Here is a 25216-nt window from a genome sequence, read left to right as displayed (position 1 = left end):
ACCACTGCAAGGTCTCCTCATGGTCTGTCCATCACTGCTCTTGCTCTCATTCTCTCCATTCTCAACATAACAGATGGATTCTTTGAAGACTGAACTCAAATCATGATGCTCCCCTACTCCAATAGCCTCCCTTTCTGTGTAAGATCCAAAAATCTTGCAATAACCTCTCAATCCTTATAGGATCTTGTCTCCTGTTCCATCTCTAACCTCACCTCTACTACTCTCCACTCTCTTCACAGGGCTCCACAGGTCTGACCTCTCTGCTATCCCTCAAACATGCCAGCCTTCCTTAACCTTAAATATTCATGCCTAACCATCATTGGCCCCCATTCTTGCCTCCTTAATGTCATTTTTCTTGTAAGATCTATCCCAGGCAATCATATTTAAAATTTCAATTACCTCATTCCTTGAAACACTCCCCATTCCTCTTCTCTGTTTCATTTTTTTTCACAGTATTTATGACCTCTGAATAGACAATGCATTTTATTTATTTATTTTGTCCATTATCTATCTTCCACCATCAAAATGCATGCTACATGAGGGTCCGGATTTATCTGTTTTGCCTGTTGCAGTATTTTTAGAAGTGAGCAGTGCCTGGCACCTAGTTAGTGCTTAATAGATTTTTGTTGAATTAATGAAATATATAAAAATGAATGAATTAATTAAATGAACAAAAGCAATGAATGATGTCTTAGGAAAGACAAGATTGGCAGAAATGTAAAAAGTGGAAACCAACAAATGTCAAGTAAGATTCTCGCATTTTATTTAGTTGACAAAATATAAATGTGGCATGCCAAATAGCAATTAAGAAATTGTGAAGAGAGAAAAGAGGCAAACAGCTTTACCTTCATGATCGAAGAGAATGACTATAGCAGACCTAGTTTATCTTAGAGTGTTTTAATCTTACATTCTGAGTAAAACTTGCATATAATGAGGAAACCAATGACATTTGAATGTCTCATTTTATCAACTCACAGGAGCAAAAGTTTTCTTCCACCTGGTAAGATGGTAGACAAATAACTCACATGCTCAGAGCTTTACATTATTCAACAAACTAAAAACAAATAAAGAAATTATCAAGAATTTTTCTAAACTGTCCCAGACCTCAGCAGAAGGAACATTTTAAATGATGGTCATTGGAGGAAAAGGCATTTCAGTTTCACTAAATGGATCCTTTTCTTTTTCACAAACTATATGTAAATTACTTTCAGTGGCAGCCCATATCCTTCAGCTTCGAGGCACATAGGCAGATATTCTTTTATGACTCAGTTCTGTGTTTCTAAAGTGTTTTGATACTCAGACAACATTAATGCAAGAAAAAGCTTTCCCTCTCCAACTTTTCACAAGCCATATCTTAAAAGCACCAGCCTTTGAAATCACACTCAGTCTAGAATTACATTGCATTTTTTATGAGAGTTAGGAAAATCCTGCCTCTCTGAAATGGATTACATCCAGAACTCCTTCTTGTCATCTTGGAAGCACAGCACTTCTATGTATTTCTCTTATTGTCTCTGTCATCTTTTAATTATTTATTAGGTTTTTATAGCATCTTACCTCTAAAGAGTTCAAATCCCATAAGGAGAGTTTTTACAGCAGAATTTTATATACATTTCTTAAGCTCTGTGTTGCCGTAGTAAAACAACAATGAAACTGCAGAAAGAGCAAAAATAACAGAGATGGAGAAATGAAGATGAAAGCAGAGAAACCAAGAAACCAGTAAGAATAGGTAGCAGTACATTTGCACAAGAAATCTAATCCTTTAAAGCACTACCCTAAAATCCCTCCATGCTCACTTATACCTCCTAGACATGCTGTGGCCGGGCAGAAAGATGACCAAGAACTTGGCCCTGTGTTCCATGCTGCGGTTCCCTAGCTGTGTCTATACAACAGATCTTACTCAAAAAATCATCTATGAAGAGCTCCATCTATAGTGATTACCTGTACTTCCCATAAGATGTACCATGTAGGGGCTACTGTTGTAGCACATTGTAAGCATTGACACATTTAATCCTTGCAACATTCTATAAACACTCTTAGTGGCATCATTTCAGAGCTGAGGAAACTGAGGCACAGCTACGAAGTGGCAGATCCAAGGTTCGGCCCCAAGACTGTCTCCACAGGAGCCATGCTGTTGATCATTACTAAGCTGCATTTATATGTGCTCTTCAGCTAGAAAACAGGAAAACTGGAGGCTTTCTTTCAGTTTATTTTCTTTGACATTGTGGTTTCTTTTCCTTTCACTCAGTTTTCAAGTTATAATAAAAATAGTTCATATTTTTATTTATATTATTTCTTAAAGATAAAGGTCTACTTCCCATTGCCCAGAGATCCTAAGTAAATTATAATTCAATTCAATGTTTATTTATTTGCTTAGAGTTATCTTTAACTGCCTACTTTTGTTATGTTGATCTTGGATGTTCTCTCACCTCTAAAAGTCTCCCTATTACTGGAGCCAAACATGTATAACATGTTTGTAAGCAGAGGTTTAGGGAAATGGTAAACTAAGTTTCATTGTCAAGAGGAAAACTTAACATCCTATCTCATGGTTCATCATTTCTAGGATTGCAATATCTTATTTCGCATTGTCTTAGCAAAGAATAAGCTATTAAATTCGATCACAGTGGGGATCCCTGGGTGGCTCAGTGGTTTAGCGCCTACCTTCGGCCCAGGGCATGATCCTGGAGTCCCAGCATCGAGTCCCACATCAGGCTCCCTGCATGGAACCTGCTTCTTCCTCTGCCTGTGTCTCTGCCTCTGTGTGTGTGTGTCTCTCGTGAAAAAATAAATAAAATTTAAAAAAAAAAAATCAATCACAGACATGACTTCCAATAAAATATATTGCATTTAAGTATTTAAACTGTTGTGGCCAGAGGAAACAGCTAAACGAGAAAGTTAGAGCTGGATAACTGAGAGGTTATTCATTCATGGTAAGTTTTAGATGGCAGCTGGAAAACCCTGTCAGTATAAGTAAATGAAGATCAGTAATCAAAGTCCTCAGTTTGAAGTAACCAAATTTCAAAACAAATCAAACCAGTAATCAAATTTCTCCATTTGAACTGAAGTCAACTCGTCCCATAAGTATTATTATAGATCTGCCTTCTGACCCATCTTCTCTGTGTCTGTCCCACATCTGAAGTTTGCTGGTCACCGAGACTTCTATACATCTATGGAAATCATAAAATCATGATTGGCCCATTCCTGCCCAATGACACCTTTGATCTTGAGCTTCCACTTGTTTATTCAGTCAGTACATCAGTCATTTATATAGCAAACACTATCTCCCCTCCCCAATGATATAAAGACAAAGAGAAAAGTAATATTTCTGACTTGAGGAAGTCTAGCAGGAAAATGTGTAAACAAATAGACAATTCATCCTTTGTTGTAGATTAATTGGCCATGGAACTATGGGTTTATTTCTGGGCTCACTATTCTCTTCCATTGGTCTACGTGTCTATTTTTGTATCAGTACCATACCATTTTGATTATTATAGCTTTGTAGTATAGTTCGAAATCTGAAATTGTAATACCTCTGGTTTTATCCTTCTTTCTCAATATTACTTTGGTTATTCAGGGTCTTTTGTAGTTCCATATAAATTTTAACATTTGTTCTACATCTGTGAAAAACACTATTGGTATTTTGATAGGAATTGCATTAAATCTGTAGGTTGCTCTGAGTAATGCAGACATACGAACAATATGAATTCTTCCAATTCATGAGCACAATATAGCTTTCCATTTATTGGTATCATCTTCAGTTTTTTTTTCAACAAAGTCTCATAGTTTTCAGAGTACAGGTCTCTCATCTCCTTTGCTAAGCTTATTCCTAGATATTTTATTCTTTCTGATGCAATTATAAATAAAATTGTTTTCTGCTAGTTTGTTAACAAGAAAATAACAGATTCCTGTATATTGGTTTCATATCCCGCAATTTTACTAAATTCACTTATTAGTTCTAATAGTTTTTTGATGGAGTCTTTAGGTATTTTCTTATATACACTATTCATGTAAATAGTGACAGTTTTACTTCCTACCAATTTGAAAGTATTTTATTTCTTTTTATAGTCTGCTATGCTTAGGACTTCCAGTACTATGTTGAATAAAAGTGACAAGAGAGGACATTCTTGTCTTGTTCCTGATCGTAGATGAAAAGCTTTCACTATTTCACCATTTAGTATAATGTTCACAGTGGCTTCTTCATACATGATCTTTATTATGTTGAAGTTTCTTCTCTCTAAACCTACTTTATTGAATTTTTATCATGAATGGGTGTTGAATTTTATCAAATGCTTTTTCTGCATCTATTGAGATGATCATATAATTTTCCCCTTCATTTTGTTTATGTGGTATATCACACTGATTTGTGGATAGTAAATCATCCTTGCACCCCTGGAGTCAAGCAAAGTTAGTCAGAGAAAGACAAATACCATAAAATTTCACTCATATATGGACTTTAAGAAACAAAATAGTTGGACATATGGGAGAAAGGAAAAAGAGAGACGGTCTCTTACTGATAGAGAACAAAATGAGGGTTGATGGAGGGAGGAAAGGAGGTACGGAATGGGCTAGATGGGTGATGGGTATTAAGGAGGCCACTTGTTATGAGCAGCACTGGGTGTGATGAGTGATGAACCACTAAATTCTACTCTTGAAAACAATATTGCACTGTATGTTAACTAACTATAATTTAAATGAAAATTTGAAAAAAAAATCCTATTTGATCATGGTTGATGATCTTTTTAATGTATTACTGAACGCAGTTTGGTAATATTTTGTTGAAGATTTTTGCATCTATCTTCATCAGGGATATTGGTTTGTATTTCCTTTTTTTTTTTTTTTTTTTTTTTTGTAGTGTCTTTGTCTGGTTTTGGTATCAGGGTAATGCTGGCCTCATAGAATGAATTTGGAAATATTCATTCCTTTCCCATTTTTCTAGGATAGTTTGAGAAGGATAAGTAGTAACTCTTCTTTATTTTTAAAAATATTTTATTTATTTATTTGAGATACTCAGAGATAGTGATAGAGAACATGAGCTGGGGAGGAGAGGTAGAAGCTCAGCAGGAAGTCTGACATGGGGCTCTAATCCAGGACTTTGGGATCATGCCTGGAGCCAAAGGCAGACACTTAACTGACTGAGCCACCCAAGTGCCCAGGGGCACTGAGATCTTTCATGTTTCTTGAGGTAAGCCTATATCACTATAAACTTTCCTTAAAATTTCTTTTGCAGTTGTGTTTTCATTTTCATTTGCCTCCGTGTATTTTTTGTTATTTCTTCATGTATTTTTTATCTCTGATTTCTTCAATGACCCAGTAGTTGCTTAGTAGCATGTTGTTTAGCCTATGATGTTTGTGTTTTTTTCAAGTTTTTTTTCTTGTAATTGATTTCTAGTTTCATACTTTTGTGGTTGGAAAAAAATATTTAATATTTAATATTTAATATTTAATATGATTTCAATATTCTTAAATTTATTGAGAATTGTTTTGTGGCCTAGCATGTGATCTATCTTCAAAAGTGTTCCCTGTGCATTTAAAATGAATGTGTATTCTGCTTTGGGGGATGGAATGTCCTGTATTTGACTAAGTCTATCTGGTCTAATGTGTCATTCAAAGCTATAGTTTCATTTTTCTGTCTGGATAATCTATCTATTAATTTAAGTTGGGTGTTAAAGTCCTCTTGTATTGTATTAGGTATAAAGTGTAACATTTCAGTTGGGTGTAAAGTCCTTATTGTAGTATTATCTATTTGTCACTTTATGTCTGTTAATATTCATTTTATATATTTAGGTGCTTCTATGTTGAGTGCATAGATATTTGTAATTGTTATGTCCTCTTGTTAGAGTGAACCTTTTATCATTATGTACTATCTCTTTTTATGTTTTTGTTCTGAAGTCTATTTTGTCTAATATAAGTATAGTTACTCAAGTTTTCTTTCTGACTTTCGTTGCATGGATTACCTCGTTTCATTCTGGCACCCTATGTTTTCAACTTTCCTACTGGTTCCTTTCTAAAAGCCACTAGAAAATTGCTACGTAAAGAATAAATTTTCAATAGTTCCTTAATTTTAACTGCATAGCTTTTAAATATCTCAGTACATAGGTTTACAGGGTGTCCATAAAACATTTCTAAGTTCTCCATAAGAAAAAAAAAAAATATCAACTAGAGTTTTGGTAGGACTTTACAAAATTAAGAAAGGCCTAAGAAATGTAAAACATTTATGATGCATTTAATCCAATTAAAAGAGAGGTACTATTATGTTTTGGGGAAATGTTTTTCCATGAGATATTTTGGGGAAATGTAAATGACAAAATTTCAATTATTTGGAGCAGTCTACCTCCAAAGTGTGTTGGCTGATGTTTAGACCATCAAATAAAATATAAGGTTCTTGAAAATATTTTTAAAAAGGTAAGAATAAGAATTTAAAACAAAAGCAGCAACAACAGAACCAGTTTTACCTAGAAGATAAGGAAAATGACTCTGGGGACACAACCATTATCAGCTACTTACTCTTTTAATTGGAAAAAGATAAAGTAATCTTTGAGGTAATTAACTTTCCTGCATTATAATAATCAAAGAATTCGATTTTAAAGGTTTAAACTCAAAAAGAGCTTTTGCATGTAAGAGAACCTACTATCAATTTCCAGCAGAGCTGCTCAGCTTTAGGAAGGAGTACCTCATGCTTGAGTAGTTGAAAACAAATCTAGAAACATAAATACCCTTTACATTTAAAATGTTTTACTGCATTTCATCCAATTTTATCAGGCAAATAAGATGACGGGTTGATCTCATAATGGACAAAGCACCAACTGAAAGGACACCAGCTTTTCAGGGCCTCTGTACTCTGATAATTATCCAACCTGTGAAAGTTATTTCTCTTTTTAGTTGCTGATCCAATTGGGTATCAGGTAAGAGTTCTATTAAGTTCAAATTTCATTTTTTCAAATAATCACAAAAAACATTATTCCTATCAGTTACAAGTTCTTCTGATTTCAATTTGAATTTTTCCTTATAATCTTGTTTTAGCCCTTGATCATCTTTCTTCATAAAGGCAAACCCTAAGCCTGCTGTAGGGGCTTTATCTGCAATCTGCTATTGCATATGTGTCAAAAACCGTATTTTGGTCTTAGTTGTGGAGACCCTTGATAAAACCTTTATTCAGTTCCATCTATGTTCAAAGATGTCCTGATAGCCAAATCAATTGAACAGTGTGTTTTTCAACTCCAGTGAAAAAAGAGGATCTTGATTACTTGCATATTCTTTGTTGCAGGAAAGAGAACTAATATCTTCAAAATGGAAGTGTCTGTTTTAGAAAAGCCAACTGCTACATGGAACAAATTGCAAAATTCAGTTAACTAAAATAGAATTATTCAACATTAAATTGTGCTTAGTGTAAAGGAAAAACCTTTTTTTTTTTACTGTACCTTTTTTATAAAATAGAAACTAAACATTTTATGTATATGATTAGTGGAAAATAGACTACATTGAGCAAACCATTTAACTTCTCTAAGTTTCAGAATAATAATTCAAAAAATATTAAAACAAAATCCACAGATCTCCCCCAACTTATGTGTATAACTCATCTATATGTGTAGCTAATGAAACATCAAAAAACTCTCTACCAAATCTCAAAGGGAGTGCCCATCCCTGATGAAAACACTCAGTCTTGAAGATCTTTTTTTAATCTTCCTAAAATAGAAGTTTACCTTTATTGAAAAGTGTTGAAGCATTTTAAGTGTGTGCTTTATCTCTTCATAGCATTTGGCAAAAGTGGATACTTTTTAAAATCATTCAATATCACAGACATAGATTTTACTTAAATTCTTCACACCAGTAAATCAATGGATGGTTTTATTGCTAAGGTGTGTACATAAAAAGGAAAGGAATTACTTATTACTAAAAGCTGATTATTAGCACTTAAAGTCAAAGAAGTCATTGTGATGAGATTAAAATATTGTGATTTACTCATTACAACATTCAAAAGTAGAAAAAATGGTCAACTAATTTTTCCTTATTGGAATGTAAGAGATTGTATGCAGCCTCAAGAAGAAAGTTGTAAATCTAAGGCTTCACACCTCAGGCTTGTTGCCATAAGCTGCACTTACTATTTGTGTGACCTTGAGCAAATATTTTAATGGGTCTAAGTCTCAGTTTTCTTGTCTTTGGAACAGAGGATGTTAGTATCAGTTAATGTTTCTGTAGTGATTAAATGAGACAATATCTATTAAGCACATGTACCTGGCACATAAGTAGGACTCTCTAAATGTCAGGAACTCTTGTATGAATCTCTTTCATTGGATGATAAATAGAGAAATGTCCTGTGATTTGTCATATGTAGTATGTCTTCACAAAGTGGTTTATAAACCAAAGCTCTTAAAATGCAATGAGAAGGAATAGAGAGCCCAGAAATAAATCCATGCATATACATTTACACTCAACTAATTTTCAACCAGGGAGCCAAGAATGCACACCAGGAAAGAATAGTCTCTTCAGCAAACTGTATCAAGAAAACTGGATTTCCATTTACAAAATAATAAAATTGGACCCTTAGCTTACAATCAAATTGAAAAAGACTTAAGTATAAAATCCGAAACCTGAAAATTTCTAATAGAAAACACAGGAGGAAACATCCTTGACATTGGTCTTGACAGCAATTTTTTGGACTGGACACCAAAAACATAGGCAACACAAGCAAATATAAACAAGTGGGACTATAACAAGCTGAGGAGTTTTTACACAGCAAAGGAAACAAGTGACAAAATGAACAAACCACAGAAAAGAAGAAAATATTTGTAAATCACCTATCTGATAATGGGTTAATATCCAAACTATATAAGGAACTTATACAATGCAATAGCTAAATAAATAAATAACTAACTAACTAAATAAATAAATAAATAACCCTATTTAAAAACAGGTGAAATATCTAAATAGACATGTTTCCAAAGAAGACATACAAATGTCCAACCGGTATATAAATGAAGTTCAATATCACTATTAATCAGGGACATGCAAATCTAAAGCACAATGAGCTGTCCTTACGCTTGTTAGGATGGCTATGACCAACCAGTGAAGAAATAACAAGTGTTGGCAAGGATGTAGAGAAAAGTGAGTTCTCATATACTGTTGGTGGGACTGTAAATTGGTACAGCCAGTTGTATGGGAAACAGTATAGAGCTTTCTCAAAAAGTTAAAAGAAGAACTATTATATCATCCACCAATCTCACTTCTAGTTATATGTCCAAAGGAAATAAAATATCAAAGAGATATCTGTTCTCCCATGTTCACTACAGCATTATTCATAGTAGCCAAGACATGGAAACTAACTGCTAATCAACAGATGAATAGATAAAGAAAAGGCAATAAAGAGAGAGAGAGAGAAAGAGAGAGAGAGAGAATGGAATACTATCCAGCCTTTTTTAAAAAAGGAAATTGTCATTTGCAACATGTATGAATCTGGAGGACATTATGCTACGTGAAATAAGTCAGACACAAAAGACGATGCTGCATGTATCACTTCTATATGGAACCTAAAATAGTTGAACTCATGGTTAGAGTTCTAAGATGAATAAATTCTGTTCTAAGATGAATAAATTCTGGAGACCCAAAGTACAGAATGATGACTCTAGTTAATAATAAGGTACTATATATTTGAAATTTGCTGAGAGTAGATCTCAAGTGTTCTGAACACACACACAAAAAAAAAACCTGGTAACTGGGGCACCCAGGTGGCTCTGTGGTTGAATGTCTGCCTTTGGCTCAGGTCATGATTCTGGGGTCCTGGGATTGAGTCCTACATCTGGTTCCCTGTAGGGAGCCTGCTTCTTCCTCTGCCTGTGTCTCTGCCTCTTTCTATGTCTCTCATGAACAAATAATGAATAAGATCTGTAAAAAAAAAAAAAAAAAAAGAAAGAAAGAAGAAAAGAAAAGAAAAGAAAGAAAAGAAAAGAAAAGAAAAGAAGAAAAGAAAAAAGAAAAGAAAAGAAAAGAAAAGAAAAGAAAAAGAAAAAGAAAAAGAAAAAGAAAAACCAAAAACTGGTCACTATGTGAGGTGACATGTTAATTAACTCAATCACTTCACAATATATATGCATAACTAAGTATCACATTATACGTCTTAAATATATTCATTTTTTTTCAGTCATATCAATAAAACTGAAAGAAAATAAAATTTTAGATATGTATTTTTTCTTAAAACTCATTTTTTAAAAGATTTTACTTATTTGAGAAAGAGAAGGAAAATGAGCAGGGGGGAAGAGCAGAGGGAGAGGGAGAAGCAGACTCCCTGAGGAGCAAGAAGCGCAAGTGGGACTCTGTCCCAGGACCCTGGGATCATGACCTGAGTTGATGGCAGATGCTTAAACCAACTGAGTCCCCAGGGGCCCCTTAAGACTCATTTTCTTGGTATTCTTGGAGATTCATTTGAAACTAGCCCTTGGAAGTACACAGAACATTCCCTAATTTTCATGACTTGTAAATTTATAATGATGACTAGACAATTATTAGGTGGCGTTTTTATTTTTTTCACAGACTCAATTTCCTAATGAATAGACATTTTATTTAAATATTCTTTTTAGTCTTCACTTCAATTACAGGCCATCATTAGTCATGCTGCATATTTTACAAACAGATCTAATTCAATGCATAAAAGTGCAGAACACGATGTGAGTGCTGTGGTAGTCACAGCTGAGTAAGACATTGTCCTCATCCTGAAGTCTAGCAGCAGGACTAGCAAAACTCATCAATAACTAAACCACTAGGTCAAGTAGGGTAGGTGCAGTAAGAAAGTAGGAAGTTAACATAACATCGGGCTTCAATCTATCTACAGCCTATGAAATAAGGTTGATTCACAGGCAGAATTTAGATGAAAAGAGGAAGAAAATGACTTCCAAGTAAGCAAGACTGCAAAGGCAAGGAATAAAGTTAAAAAAGAGGAGAACCATGTCAGGAACAGAAAATAGTGATGCCCAAAAGAAGATGGGCTAATTGTAGGAAACAATAGAAAGATCATATGAGGCTTTTTCATGGACAGCATTAAATACCAAGATGAAGAATTTAAATTTACTAAAATTTACTGTCCGTATGAATTTTGAAAATTATTTTTAAATGAATAACAAAAGGAAGAAATTCTATAATTACATATTAAACATTTTCTTACTATCCACACTACAATGAATAAGCTATCAAAATTTTAGTTTAGTGAAAGTTCCTACATATCAAACTCTCAAAGCTTAATTTAAAAGTTCTGTTAAATGAAAAGAAACACTTTCTGTTGGCACCTTCTGCACCGTACCATGAAAATTCCTCTCTGGTGATGTGCCCATGGAATCTACAGCCATGAGTTCTCTCTTTCTTAGCCATAAAATTTTATTATCTTTCTTTTTTCTTTATTTTGTGTACAATATGTTCTATTTTCAACTTCAAAGACATTGATTTCTTATGTAGTTCACATCTATAAATATTCGGCATTTGGTGTCAAAACAGTATAATTGAAATGTCTCAAAAAATAGCCATGTTTAAAAAAGATAATATATAAGTAAACCAAGTTTCTAAAGAATAACTTTGAAACCTATTAGATTTATGCTAAAAGCATCACAGAAATTCCAAAGTAATATTTCATAGAATTATTATGTGATCTCACTAAACTATTAGCCAACAATTTAAGGCAAATGGTTGAAAAATATACTGTGAAAGAACTACAAATATAAAACATTTTTCTCTTTACAAACTTCCACAGGTAAACAAACATTATCAAAAGAAACCACTTATTAACAGCTGTTTAAGAACTGTGAGACTTGGGCAGCCCAGGAGGCTCAGCAGTTTAGCGCCACCTTCAGCCCAGGGCATGATCCTGGAGACCCAGGATCGAGTCTCACGTGGAGCTCCCTGCATGGAGCCTGCTTCTCCCTCTGCCTGTGTCTCTGCCTCTCTCTCTCTCTCTCTCTGTCTGTCCGAATAAATAAATAAAAATCTTTAAAAAATAAGTACTGTAAGACTTACTCTAGGGAATAATTTAGAGGTAATTATTTACCTTCCCAGAGATAGCAAATTCGAAGTTCTTTAAAAACTTTATTAAATCTAAAGAAGCTGTCCACAGCTTTGTAGTACAACCTGAAATCTGGCATTGTGATGCCCCCAGCTATGGTTTTCTTTTTTAAAATTCCCCTGGCTATTCGGGGTCTTTTCTGATTCCACGTGCACTGAGGTGGGCACTTGACGGGATGAGCACTGGGTGTTATTCTATATGTTGGCAAGTTGAACACCAATAAAAAATAAATTAAAAAAATCAAAAGAAGCTATAGGGGTGCCTGAGTAGCTCAGTTGGTAATATGTCTGGCTTCAGCTCAGGTTATGATCCCAGGACCCTGGGATGGAGCCCCCAGTCAGCATCCTGCTCAACAAGGAGTCTCCTTCTTTCTGTCTGTCCCTTCTCCTGGCTTGCACACTCTCTCGCTCTCTCTCTCAAATAAATAAATAAAATATTTTTTAAGAATCAAGAAAAAAACAAATGTAAGCTATAGTTGAAATCAAATACCAATATAGAATCATGAGCACACACCTCTAGAATAAAGGAAACTCAACATGACACATAAAAATCCTATTTATTTATTTATTTATTTATTTATTTATTTATTTATTTATTTATGAGAGCATACAGGGAGGAGCAGAGGGAGAGAACGGGAGAGAATCCACAACCAGACTTCCTGGCTGAGCACGCGGTCTGACATGGCGCTAAATCCCAGGACCCTGAGATTATGACCTGCCAAAATCAAAAGCCAGCCACTTAACCAACTGAACCACTCAGGCATCCCCCACATGACAAATAAAAGGCATGTCAGTGTGCCCTGATAGTTAAAGTTATGCCCTGGAAGGGGATGTAGGGGATTGTTCCTCTCACAACAGCTGTTGGATAGGGGAAGAAGAGCCAATGCAGCAAGTGGGCTACAACACATTCTAGAAGGAGTTGCTGAAACCTGACCTCACCTGCTATAGCTGGGAAACTAATCAACAAGTAATCTAGAGATTTTCCAAGACTAATACCATTTTGGAATATGAGGCCTTGTTTTGACATAATATTGACATATCAGCTACTGACAAGGAGAATTATAAACATTTAATCTTACAATTGGAGGCATTATAAGTAGTCTTCTTTTAATGGAAAACAGTGGGAGAAATCTGCAATATTTGATAGACCCATAAACTGATTGATTTTTTAAAAAGGAAATAATGAAATAGCAAAGGTCAATATTCAAAGAAATGTAAAAATCTAAAATGTATAATATACACACACCAATGGATGTAAGTTTAGGCTAGGTTCTGACAAAATACATTGCTTTGTTCTATGGCCTAAAAACAGGAGATGAGGTCTTTCCACTTATGTCATCACCCTGTCCTGGTTATCCACGACACCCTGGTATCAGACTATGTGGATGCTTTGGGATAGGCTCTCTGGCTTTCATGTCAAGTACTTGTGGAAGCTGAGAACCTCCCACTACAGCCTAAGGCCCAGCTTTCTCAAGTGTTCCCTACAGCTATTGCAATGGAAGATACTACCACTTACTACAGCATTAGCCTGTGTTTAGGAGCCAGCCTCACCAGGAGCTCCCTACAACCAATCCCCATTTGCATTCCCTGACATTTCCCTAGGACACTTTTCTCCCCAGCCAATGGGGATCTCCTCTTCCTGCCAAGGAACCTCTTTAAAGCACTTTCCTTCTCTCTTACACTTGCATGACATCCGGCTGGAAACATGTCAAGGGGTGGAGTTTTAACCAAAGACTGGGAAATCCTTTGACTCCAGATACCTCTGCAATTCTATTCACCCAAGTCCCCAAGACAGTGATTATAAAGCATGGCCCAGGGTATGAAATGAAGAGATGGAAAATATAGACGGAAGCACACAAGTTTTCCACAAATGATAGTATCCTTAAATACAAAGAAAACCCTTTCTAGTAAATATTACGTATTTTTAATAAGGAGATCTCACATTAATGGTAAACATGGTGAAGTCATTTTAGAAATGATACAATAAAACTTTTAGATATTGTTCTGAAATTTGGATACAGTGTGATATTTTCTTTCTTCTGTTAATTTTATGAACTAAGGAATTGAAAATTATAGCCATAGACATAAAAATATGATTATTTTGTTTTGTTTTGCTGAGAACACACACTGAGGAAAAAAAAATAAACCTAAAGAGAGTAAATTTTTAAAATGTCTATAGATACCACTTAAATAATAGTCTGTTTAAGAAAAAATAATTTTAATCTATAATCCAAAGATCAAGTAATGCAACAGTGAAAGGTAATCTTAGCTGATTTTTTTTTTTTTTCAGGTACAGGGAATGAGAAATGTGTGTGAACAGTGAATTATCTCTTCATTAAGCCTCTTTGCCCTAACTCAATCTGAAAACAAAATTATAAAAGAAAAAAAATTAAGATGACATATTTTATATCATTTTAATATCTTCAGATATTATTCCACAGTATTTCATAGTTTTGACATATATATATATATATGCAGTCACCCAAAAGCATTTAAAAGTTCTCATGATCCCAAGATATCCTACTAACTGCAAATCAAGAAACCAAAAATGACAAGAAATTAATTGTTTCAGTAATGTGAACAGTTCACAATCCATGCTATGAAATAACATTATTCTGCTATCTAAATGGTGCAAAGTGTATACAATCATTGTTTTTGGAAATAACTTATGACTGAAAAAGAAAATGAGTATTGTTTGAGGACAGCCCTAAAGCAAACCAGACCTCCTGAACAAAATAATTCTACATAATTAAGCTAAGAAGAATGGCAAGAAATCAAGAATAAGTGGCAAAATAAAAACAGATTTGAAAAGCACATAATCTGATCATTAGCAGGACCAAGTAAAGGTACTTTACTCAGACAAAATGAGACAAGTTAGGAAGAAAGATTGAGGTAAACTGTGCCTTATATTACAGCAGCCCTGTGAAGTTGTGAAACAACTGGACTATTCATACCAGACAATACAGGCCATTGGACATACCAACTCCCACCCAGTACCAAAATTTTAATCAAAATATTCTGTGTAATATGCTAGCTAAATAATTTATACATTTTTTCCTACATGATATAAAAAAAAATTAAAAGTGATCACAGAGATCACTTTTCCAGAGCTCTCTGATCATTCCATTCAAGCTGGCCTTTACACAAGTCATTTCATGAAAAATAACCCTTGTCATAATCACAAGGAAAAACCAAAAAAAAAAAAAAAAAAATCACAAGGAAAAACCATTAGCCTCCAGTCCAGCAGGACTAAAGTTCTGATGTCACTAAAAATAGGGATATATTCCACACATTATACTTCCTGGTTTACTTAGTATTCCAAAGCTTCAGAAAGCCATTGTCTTACACAAATATATAAATAATTTTTTATTTATCTTTCTCATGGGCTATTCCAAAACCATAATGCAAAGCTATTGGAGATGTTTCAGTTAAATGAACAAACTGACTTGATAAGCTCCTTTGTGAAATAATATTTGCAGTATTATATGTTTGGGGACTCAAAAACATGTCCTGAAAGTAAGACTTAGTGCAAAAATTACCTGACATCTGCTCTTTTTTTCTGCTCTGTTTGTTGTCTTTGATGAAAAGCAATACTCACTCTGATCTAGGAATGAAAGTGGTCAGAAATTTAGCATAGATGCAAAAGGCACATTTTGAGCAAAACAGAAGGCCAGCATATGAACCTTGGTTCATAGTAAACTAAAACAATAAAAGATTAAGTAGTATATATATTCACATGAAGATAAGTTTACTTTCTCATACATACAGATCTATCTCTTGATTAACAACACTGACTTATTCCTGAAAATAATGCCACTTAATAAAAAGTCATTAAGTAAAAAATTTTTCCATTAATCTTAATGGAGAAAAATTATGCTATACTTCATTTCAATCCAAAATACCCAATTTTCACAGAGGAAAAAAATGTCCATTGAATAATGAAAACAAGTTATGTGATAAATAACAATTTGAAAGTAAATAGTTTTTACATAAAATAGAATGAAGCTTTATTGTATGTATTCTTTTTTACCTTCTATGTTTTTTCTTCACCAATTTTCAACTCTTTCAGAGTTTATAATTATCTTGTATTCAGACTATACTTAAGAATAAAGATATAGCACAGAAAAATTCCAAAGGGCCAAATTAAGACTAAATATGAGAAAGATTTTAAAAAATTGCCTGTGCCCATCAGACTGAGAAGTCTTTCCAGCATACATTTCACAAAGAAAAAAAAATCTGGTTCATACAAATAGTGTGAAATGCAGATTTGTTTCATGTGGTATTTTCTTATTAGAAACCAGAGCATTGAGTAAATTGGTGAGTGTATATTTGCCTACAACCTATAATGTTGAAATATAACTCCTTAAAATAGAGTTATTAAATGTATATTATAGTGAAAATTTTGATAAGCTGAAAATAAAATGTCATTCAAAAGCAGGTAACTTTACAAGAACTGTTCAGACAATAAGTCATTAAATAAACAGCTATTACGTGAGGTAAGGATCTTTACAGATGTATATATGCATCTGTGTATGATTCATGACTGCAAAATGAAGGATAGACAAACATCTGTAAGATAAAGCATTATATTGATGTAGGAATGAGTTAGGGGCAGATGGGGTTAGGCTGGGAAAGGTAAGGGAAAAGCTCCAGAGGCAAGCTCCTACCCATCTCAAGAAAACAGAGATAAGACAGTAAAAACAGGAAAAAATAAACCTGGCTCCCTAGCTCCAAAAATGTTAGGGATTATCTCCCCTTAATGGCTACTAAATAATCACAGAAACATGTCATTAAGGGGTTATCAATAGTCCCTGCTCAAACCAAGAGGCCACAAGAATCTCAAGGCCATGGGTTACCTGATGAGGCTCACAGAAATCCTAGATATAGAGAAATATTATGGAGGAGATATAACCAGAGAGAAGGGAACATCTTGTTTGGGTTCATAATATTTACAAAAACATCTTGTTTGTTATTATGATAGTTACAAGTCCACCATGTTTGTTCTAAATATAGAGATGATATTTACAAATCCACCCTGACATTGACAAGAAATTAATCAAGTTCCCTGGTCAGTTTCCTTTTTTTTTTTTTTTTTTTTTTCCTGGTCAGTTTCCTATAAAAGGCATCATAAAAGCCCTCAGTGGCAACCCTGCTGGGACCCCTCTCACTTCTGAGAGCTTTCTCTGTATCTCTGCTTAGTAAACTTCTATCACTTTGCTCACTCTCTGTTGTCTGCTATATTCATTCTTCGACTCCATAAGACAAGAACCAAGCTCTCCTATACCAATATTTGGATTTAGAAGAAAAAATAAAATAGGATTATTCAAAGAGCTGCATTTTGTTTCTTCGCTCTCCTGATAACTGCATCTAATACTTCCAATTTTTGAACTTCTGCTATATCCCAGGTAATGGCAAAAAGTTGTCAAAGGGGAGTAGGTAAGTCACAGTATGGTACATAACTTATTGATTCTCTATTCCAAGAACACTTTTTTTGGTAATATTTTTTTGAAGTATAGTTGACACACGTTATATTAGTTCAGGTGTACCACAGTGATTCAATTCTATGTTATGCTGTGTACCACAGTGAAGCTACCATCTGTCACCACAACGCTATTACAATACTATTGACTACATTCCCTGCACTGTACCTTTCATCCCTGTGATTTATTCATCCCATAACTGGAGGTCTATCCCTCCACTCTCCTTCTCTTATATAGCCCATCCCCCAACCCTTTGTGACTAAGTATGGTCATAATGTCCATTATTTTTTTTCATAATGTCCATTAAAGTAAGCTCTCCTTTATTTAGAATCATAATCACTAGTAAATATAAATATGAAAACATCTTGGTATATTTTACTCCCATATATTTGTTTTCGTCTGTCTTATTTCACCCAGTATTAAACACTCTAGGTCCATCCGTGTTGTCAAAAATGGTAAGATTTCATTCTTTTTTCATATAAACCAAATCTTCTTCATTCACTCATCTAACAATGGACACTTAAGTTGCTCCCATAGCTTAACCATAATGCTGCAATAACATAGAAGTGCATATTTCTTGGGGTGCCTAGGTGGCTCAGTCAGTTAAGCATCTTTCAGCTCCGGTCATGGTCTCAGGGTCCTGGGATTAAGCCTTTTGCGGGACTCCCTGCTCAGCCCGAAGTTTGCTCCTCCCTGTGCCCTAACCCCTGGCTTATGCTCTTTTTCTCTCAAATAAATAAATAAAAACCTAAAAGAAAAGTCTATATTCCTTTTCAAATTAGTGTTTTCATATTCTTTGGGTAAACACCTAGAAGTGGAATGACTGGATCACATGGTAATTCTATTTTTAATTTTTTTGAGGAACTTCCATACTATTTTTTCACAGTGGCTGCACCAATTTATATATCCACCAACAGTGCATGAGGGTTCCCTTTTCTCCTTATCCTTACCAACACTTGTTATTTCTTGTCTTTTTGATAACAGCCATAGTGGCATCTGTAAGGTAATATCTCATTGTGGTTTTCATTTGTATTTTCCTGATGTTTAGTGATGTTGAACACCTTTTCATGTGTCTGCTCACCATCTGTGTGTGTGTGTGTGTGTGTGTGTGTGTGTGTGTTTGGAAAACTGCTTACTCAGTTCTTCTGCCCATTTTATTCAGAATATAATTGTTGTTGTTGTTATTTGGTGTTGAGTTGTAGAAGTTCTTTTGGATATTAACCCCTTATTAGAAATATAACATTTGCAAATATCTTCTTCAACTCAATAGGTTGTCTTTTTGTTTTGTTGATGGTTTCCTTTGCTGTTCAAAAGCTTGTTATTTCAGTATAGTCCCAAAGGCCTATCTTTGCTTTGTTTCCCCCTTGCCTGAAAATATCCCAAGTATATTTCTTAAAAAAATAATGAGGAAACCACATTACTCATTCTAAAATGATGGAACAGCAAAATCTTAAAGTAGACCTCTATCTACAAAATGATAATGTTTCATTATCAAATAAAATTTGATATGTACACCTGGAATTTCATAAATGTTTATCCAGATGTGAAAAAAATCTTTAATTTTTAGATTGACAAAGGATTATATGAAATTGATGTCATCAAACTAAAAAGAATACACTGTATTAGAAATGATTATACTAAGTTAATATTCTAAACCTTAGAAAATGAAGAGATGGCACATGATCTTGTTTTGTTCTTGGGTTATTTCTTATATAGGTGATTAGTGGACTCTAATTGGATGAAAGAGTTTCAGAGGGTTGATTTTAATCCAAAATGATCCTATGGCACATTCTTTAAATTGCCATTTGGGGAAGAAAAAATCACTAATATCTGCTTGTTTACTTTTCATCTATGTTTCTTATGAAAATATAGAATAAAATATGCCAAGACGTTTTCCTATTTATTTTTACTAGTGATTACAATTCTCAATAAAGGAGAGCTTGCTTTAATGGACATTATTATGATATTTTAGTTACAAAATGCAGTCTCTTCTCACAAAATCTAGGCACACTTCATGAAAATTAACTTTACTAGCTAGCATTTATTATTTGAAAATATTTCCTGGGATCAAGTATAATTACTGTATATTGTGCAGAGTAATAATGGCCCATGTAAAGCAAACAGAAGAACAAATTGCTATAAGAAAGAACAATGAACATAATCTATTTAGATGCTTAAAGTTAGAATGAATACACAGTTAGCTTTTATAGTGCTGAAAATATATGTTTTATTTATTTTCATCTTCCATTTCAATAGTGCATTCCAATTACACATTTTATATATTTTCTGAGAGACAATCATCTTTAAACTCTTTTATTCTTCTTAGCATGCTAGTTCATAAAAAGAAATTGTAATGCTTCATCATTTCAAGTGAAATAAAACACTAAACTGTTATATATGCCTTCATCCATATGACTTTTGATAGGAACCCAAACCCAACTCACCAGAGATTACCTAAACCTTCAAAAATTTAATCATATTTAAAAGTTAAACGCAAATAAAATATGTGTCATTTCTAGTTATGTCACAAGCATCAGTATCAGTATCAAGTATCAGCATCAGACTGACTAGTCTGAAAGCTAAAACAAGTGCATCTACCTATCTTCAAAGTAAGAAAGGCCACCTAAAACAAAACAAAACAAAACCACTTTGTTCTTAGTCACAGGATCAAATTTGGGGAGTTGTGTTGAGAACTCAGTTGCTCACTATTCTTTATTTGCCATCCTCCAATCACTTTTTGCCTCTTTATTTTTTTAAATTTATTTATTGTTTCCTGCTCTATTTTTCTAGAGGCTGGCTCCCAGGATTTCATCCCCCTAGCTCTCTTCAGTAGGTTCAGGCAATGAGAATCATGAGATTATAGGATAAGAGAGGAGAGAAGGCAGGCATTTCTTCATTCACTCCCTTTCTGCTCTGGTGTTCTAGAAGTAGCAGCATGGATCCATTACCATAGTATTTGATAATGTTGATTCTTCCTCTGGGCCAAACATCTCTCATAAGTCCCCTTTAAATAGTCTTTTTGCTAAATTCTCATCAAAAGTCCAATAGTGTATTATCTCTTTCCTGCCTGGCCCCTGACTAACAAATGGATACCAAGACTTGGAGAGTCTAAGGGCAATTAGGTCTAAAGTCACCTTGTCCTGGCAAAGTCTTCTTTATCGGGCAGCCCCAGTGGCCTAGCGGTTTAGCGCTGCCTTCCGCCCGGGGCGTGATCCTGGAGACCCGGGATCGAGTCCCACGTCAGGCTCCCTGCATGGAGCCTGCTTCTCCCTCTGCCTGTTTCTCTCTCTCTCTGTGTCTCAAATAAATAATCTTTAAAAAAAAAAAAAAGTCTTGTTTATCTCCTAGAGTGCATTAATTTAGGTCCACAAGCAAATGTCCTCCTGCTACATGTAAAATGGAAAACTGATTTCAGAATTTAGGAACAACATAATCATAGCAGCAATCTTAATTAGGGACTAGATAAATTTCCCAATGTACTCTCTGAGACAAAATTATATATTTGAAACATCAGGATTAGGAGAATGGAATAGGGGAAGGATGGGACCTGAGGTCAGTCTTCTACTGGGTGCTCCTAAAGGCTTCTACTGAAGGATTAGTAATGGCCATAGGGATCAAGTTCGCATCAGGCTTCCTGTGAGGAATCTGCTTCTTCCTCTGCCTATGTCTCTGCCTCTCTCTCTGTGTCTCTCGTGAATAAATAAATAAAATCTTTAAAAAATAGAAGATCTGCAACTTTGTTAATGATAGCTTCTGACTACAATAACTTCATACGCCAACATACATGCTCTATAAATACAGTAAAAGCATCATTTTTAAAGCTTTTCCTTCAGTTAAAATAAGACAAAGTCCAAAATAATATTGACTCAAGCAGCAGAGAAGTTAATTTCTCTCACACAAAATATCCACACAGAAATCATCTTTAAGGGCCAATATGGTGACTCTAGTGTAGAATTAAGTACCTTCCATCCTCAAATTAGCTTCTACTAATGATCTAAGTAGCATTGTGAGTAGGATCTTAGTCATGCAAGAAGTTAGAAGAGAAAGGAAAGGGGCATGCACATTCTAACAGTCATACCTATCACTTCAGTTAATATCCTATTGTTTTCAACCAAATACCATTACCAAATCTGGGTACCAGGAAGACTGAGAAACCCATTCTTTAGTTAGTTGGACATGGACCCAACCAACACTTCTCTTTCAAGACAAGAAGAGAAAGGATACTGGGGGAATAATTACACGAATTGCCTCATTGCTTTCTCCATATTTTGACACATTTTCCACTCTAACTTTTCTTTTTACTAATTAGTATTCCTTATCTGTTAACTAGAATATGAAGCCAAACATATAGAATTAACAGATTTACACTGGTCTCCTTTCAATTAGTGGGCATTTCTTCTGTATCTATCACTGATAGGCTCCTAAACTTTATAGAGCTGCTTAAAGAAATATAATAAATCATAGTAAGAGAAGCCAGTAAAAGTAATAAATTTAATCATTTATTTTGTTTTCAAGGGAAAAAATTTAGAAAAATCTCCAAGTCAGAGATAGAACATATTTTCTTAAGTATACACCTTCTAAAACAGTCACTATTGATAATTATTGAAGTCTAAAGAGCAATCATTTGTCTAATCATCTCTAGTGAGTAAGGATTTGTTCATTGATCAAGGGAATGCTGATCAGTTGAAAATTAAAATATCTTCTTAGAAAATAGTATGTTGATAGATACTTGTTTGGGTTGAAAATTTTGAAAAAAGATGGTGATCTCTTCAAGTACTGGATAGAAATATAATATACTGTAAAATAATGTTACTTCATTATAACTTGGTTATATTTTTCCATCTCCTAATAGATTATTATTGAGGCCATATTCAGGTACCCTCATTGTTTAATGTCCTTACCTTCTCTTTCTTGTCTCCATTGTCTATGTATGAGTCATCTGGTTTTTTAAATTATATTAAACATCTCACAATGAAAATATTAATTATTTCATAAAATTACTGGTAAGGGGAGATAATCTTCAAACTATTTGAAAGATAAATTTTACACAGAATTCCTTTCCTTCCAGGTTTGAAATTAGATCATTCATTTACTTACTTTTTATTCAGGAAACATTTGCTTACTTATTAGCTTATGCTAGACATCATGTTCTGGGACATAAAGACTCTTCATGTAGCTTTTGGCTTTTGTTTATGTACAGGCTCCTAGTATTTTTTACCAAGCAGTCAAAAAGTAAATTTGGGCATTTACAATATACCTAGAATCTTTATACTTATTGAGAGTTAGTTTTGCATCAATAGTATAATAGTTGACTAGAGAAAATGGGAGAAAATTACATAGTTTGTGTTAAGCATGAGAGGTAATAGGAAAAGAGTAACAAAAGTGTTGCTAATTACAAATTACAGGTATGATTTTGCCCAAAATATTAACTTTGAAAACTCACTTTTTAGCTACTGCGATTTATAAACATTTAAGCAGATCTTGTGGGCCCTATTGTCTAGTATTCAACTGTCAATAACTTCAAATTTAAAAGATAGATTGCATGTTATGGAACTTTTAGAGACAGTTTAAGGGAAACTATGATTACATTTCTACTATAATGATTTAAGAATGGGGCCCATTTTATTTCAGAAACTATAGCTATGAAAGGTCAATAAGATGTGATACCTTAGATTTAGCTTCCTTTTCAAGTGAAAAACAATCCTGTGATTAAATATAAGAGAACTAGATACAAATCAACTTAAAATATATTTATTTTTATATTTAAGTGATCTATGATATTTTCTTTAATAAGCTTTATTTCATTACTTTTTCTTTGCAAAACTGTAAATTTTACCTAATTGCAATTTCTATTCTTTGCAAATATCTGTGCACAGGTATTAATCAGTAAGCATTCTGGAAGCCCACTGGTATTCAATTTTATTGTCATTCTTAATTTTTTGAATGAGCACATAAATGCAATATTAAACATTTTCTATTCTGCTGTTAAAGATATGCTTCTTTTTTTGCTCTTTTAATATTTCTAAAAGATTTTATTTATTTACTTACTTATTTGAAAGAGAGCTCATGAGTGAGGGGAGGGGAAGAAGTAGAGGGGGAGGGAGAGAGGGAGAGGGAAGGGGAAAGACTCTCAAGCAGACCCCCTGCTGAGTGCAGAGGCAGATTCAGGGCTTAATTTCAAGACCCTGAAATTATGACCTGAACCAAACCAATAGTCAGACACTTAATCGACTGAGGCACTCAGGTGATTCTCTTTTAAGTTTTTAAAAGAAGAAATGTAGGACATACTCTTCATTTTTTGCCCAACAGCCATTCCCATGTTTCCCTTTATCCTACATGGTAGTATCCCAATATTGTTTCTTTCTACATAATTAGAAGTCCATCCTGAGGGATCCCTGGGTGGCGCAGCGGTTTAGCGCCTGCCTTTGGCCCAGGGCGCGATCCTGGAGACCTGGGATCGAGTCCCACGTCGGGCTCCCGGTGCATGGAGCCTGCTTCTCCCTCTGCCTGTGTCTCTGCCTCTCTCTCTCTCTGTGACTATGATAAATAAATAAATAAAAATTAAAAAAAAAAAAGAAGTCCATCCTGAGAGGGTCTGATATAAGAAGAAAGGTAGATTTGACTTATTACTGAAAAATAAAGCTCTAAGGAAGATTTGGGGGCAGGAATGGCTTATGAGTGAAGCTTCTTCCTCTTAAAAAGAGACAGAAGTTAAAATACCTCAAGCCTGGACAGAGTAACTGCAGCTTTTCCATGGCTATGAGGAGAGACAGGGAGTAACTGCGTATCTGAAAATTTAATCCCATTGTTGAGCCACTAAATTAACTAACCACGGAATAACTTTGTCTCTGCACAACTTTTCAGGTGAGATAATCACTTTTTTTTTTTCATGGTTAATGTGTGTTAAGTGGCGTTTTTTCTATTTCTTATAGTTGAAATTATTCTAATCGATATAAAACACCATGAACAACAAATTTCAGTAACTGGCATACATCAACCAAAAAGTTTTAAATTTGTGCCAAAAAAAGAAAGTGCAATTTTGTTTATTTAGATCTACTACTACCTGATTCTTGAATTAAGTCCTAATATTCTTTATCATTCATTTAAGTAAATGAAGCCAATGATGTTCACTATACAATATTTTCTTTCAGTCTTTTTGTCCTATTTTCACATTGTATTCCAAATCAATCTATATTTGTGTTTAATATAACGCTTCTAATATAAAATCATTATATTACTCAAATTTTAAAAATGACAGATTTTTTTAAGAGTTGGTAATTTTCATCTATTTCCTAGAAATTTGAATAGATACATAATGTTATGCACATTTTAGAAGAGGAGAGATATTTTCAGCATGGTTATAAAAAGATTAGAGAATAATTTCAGGATTATTATAATATGCAACTAATTTTGGTGTGACTTTAGGATATTTACTTTTAGAAAAGTGTTTATTTTTTACTATGTGAGTTAATTTCTTACAAACAATATGTATTGCAGTGTATGCAGGAAGGAAATAGAATAAAAATCAACTAGAGAACTTTTTAATATCGTAGAAACTTCTAGGTGTAGTCTTTCTTCTCCTTAGCTCCCACCCCTCGAATTAAAAACCAGTAATTTGGGCAGCCCGGGTAGCTCAGTGGTTTAGTGCTGCCTTCAGTCTAGGGCCTGATCCTGAGTCCCATGTCAGGCTCCCTGCATGG

The 25216-nt window shown here is 34.2% G+C and overlaps 1 long non-coding RNA gene across 1 annotated transcript in view; it reads right to left on the bottom strand.

Annotated features, from left to right (window-relative positions):
* Positions 1-17730, bottom strand: part of LOC140604745 (uncharacterized) — a 108252-nt gene extending 90522 nt beyond the window's left edge. Inside the window, exons 1-2 of the long non-coding RNA XR_012007560.1 lie at positions 17685-17730; positions 15576-15640 (exon numbers count right to left, since the gene is read on the bottom strand). This is a non-coding gene — a long non-coding RNA (uncharacterized lncRNA). The remainder of the gene's footprint in view (positions 1-15575; positions 15641-17684) is intronic.
* Positions 17731-25216: the final 7486 nt, after the last annotated feature.

Source organism: Canis lupus, chromosome 15 (genome assembly GCF_048164855.1).
Source record: "Canis lupus baileyi chromosome 15, mCanLup2.hap1, whole genome shotgun sequence".
Classification (NCBI taxonomy): Eukaryota; Metazoa; Chordata; class Mammalia; order Carnivora; family Canidae; genus Canis; species Canis lupus.
This window is presented reverse-complemented; position numbering and strand designations above follow the sequence as displayed.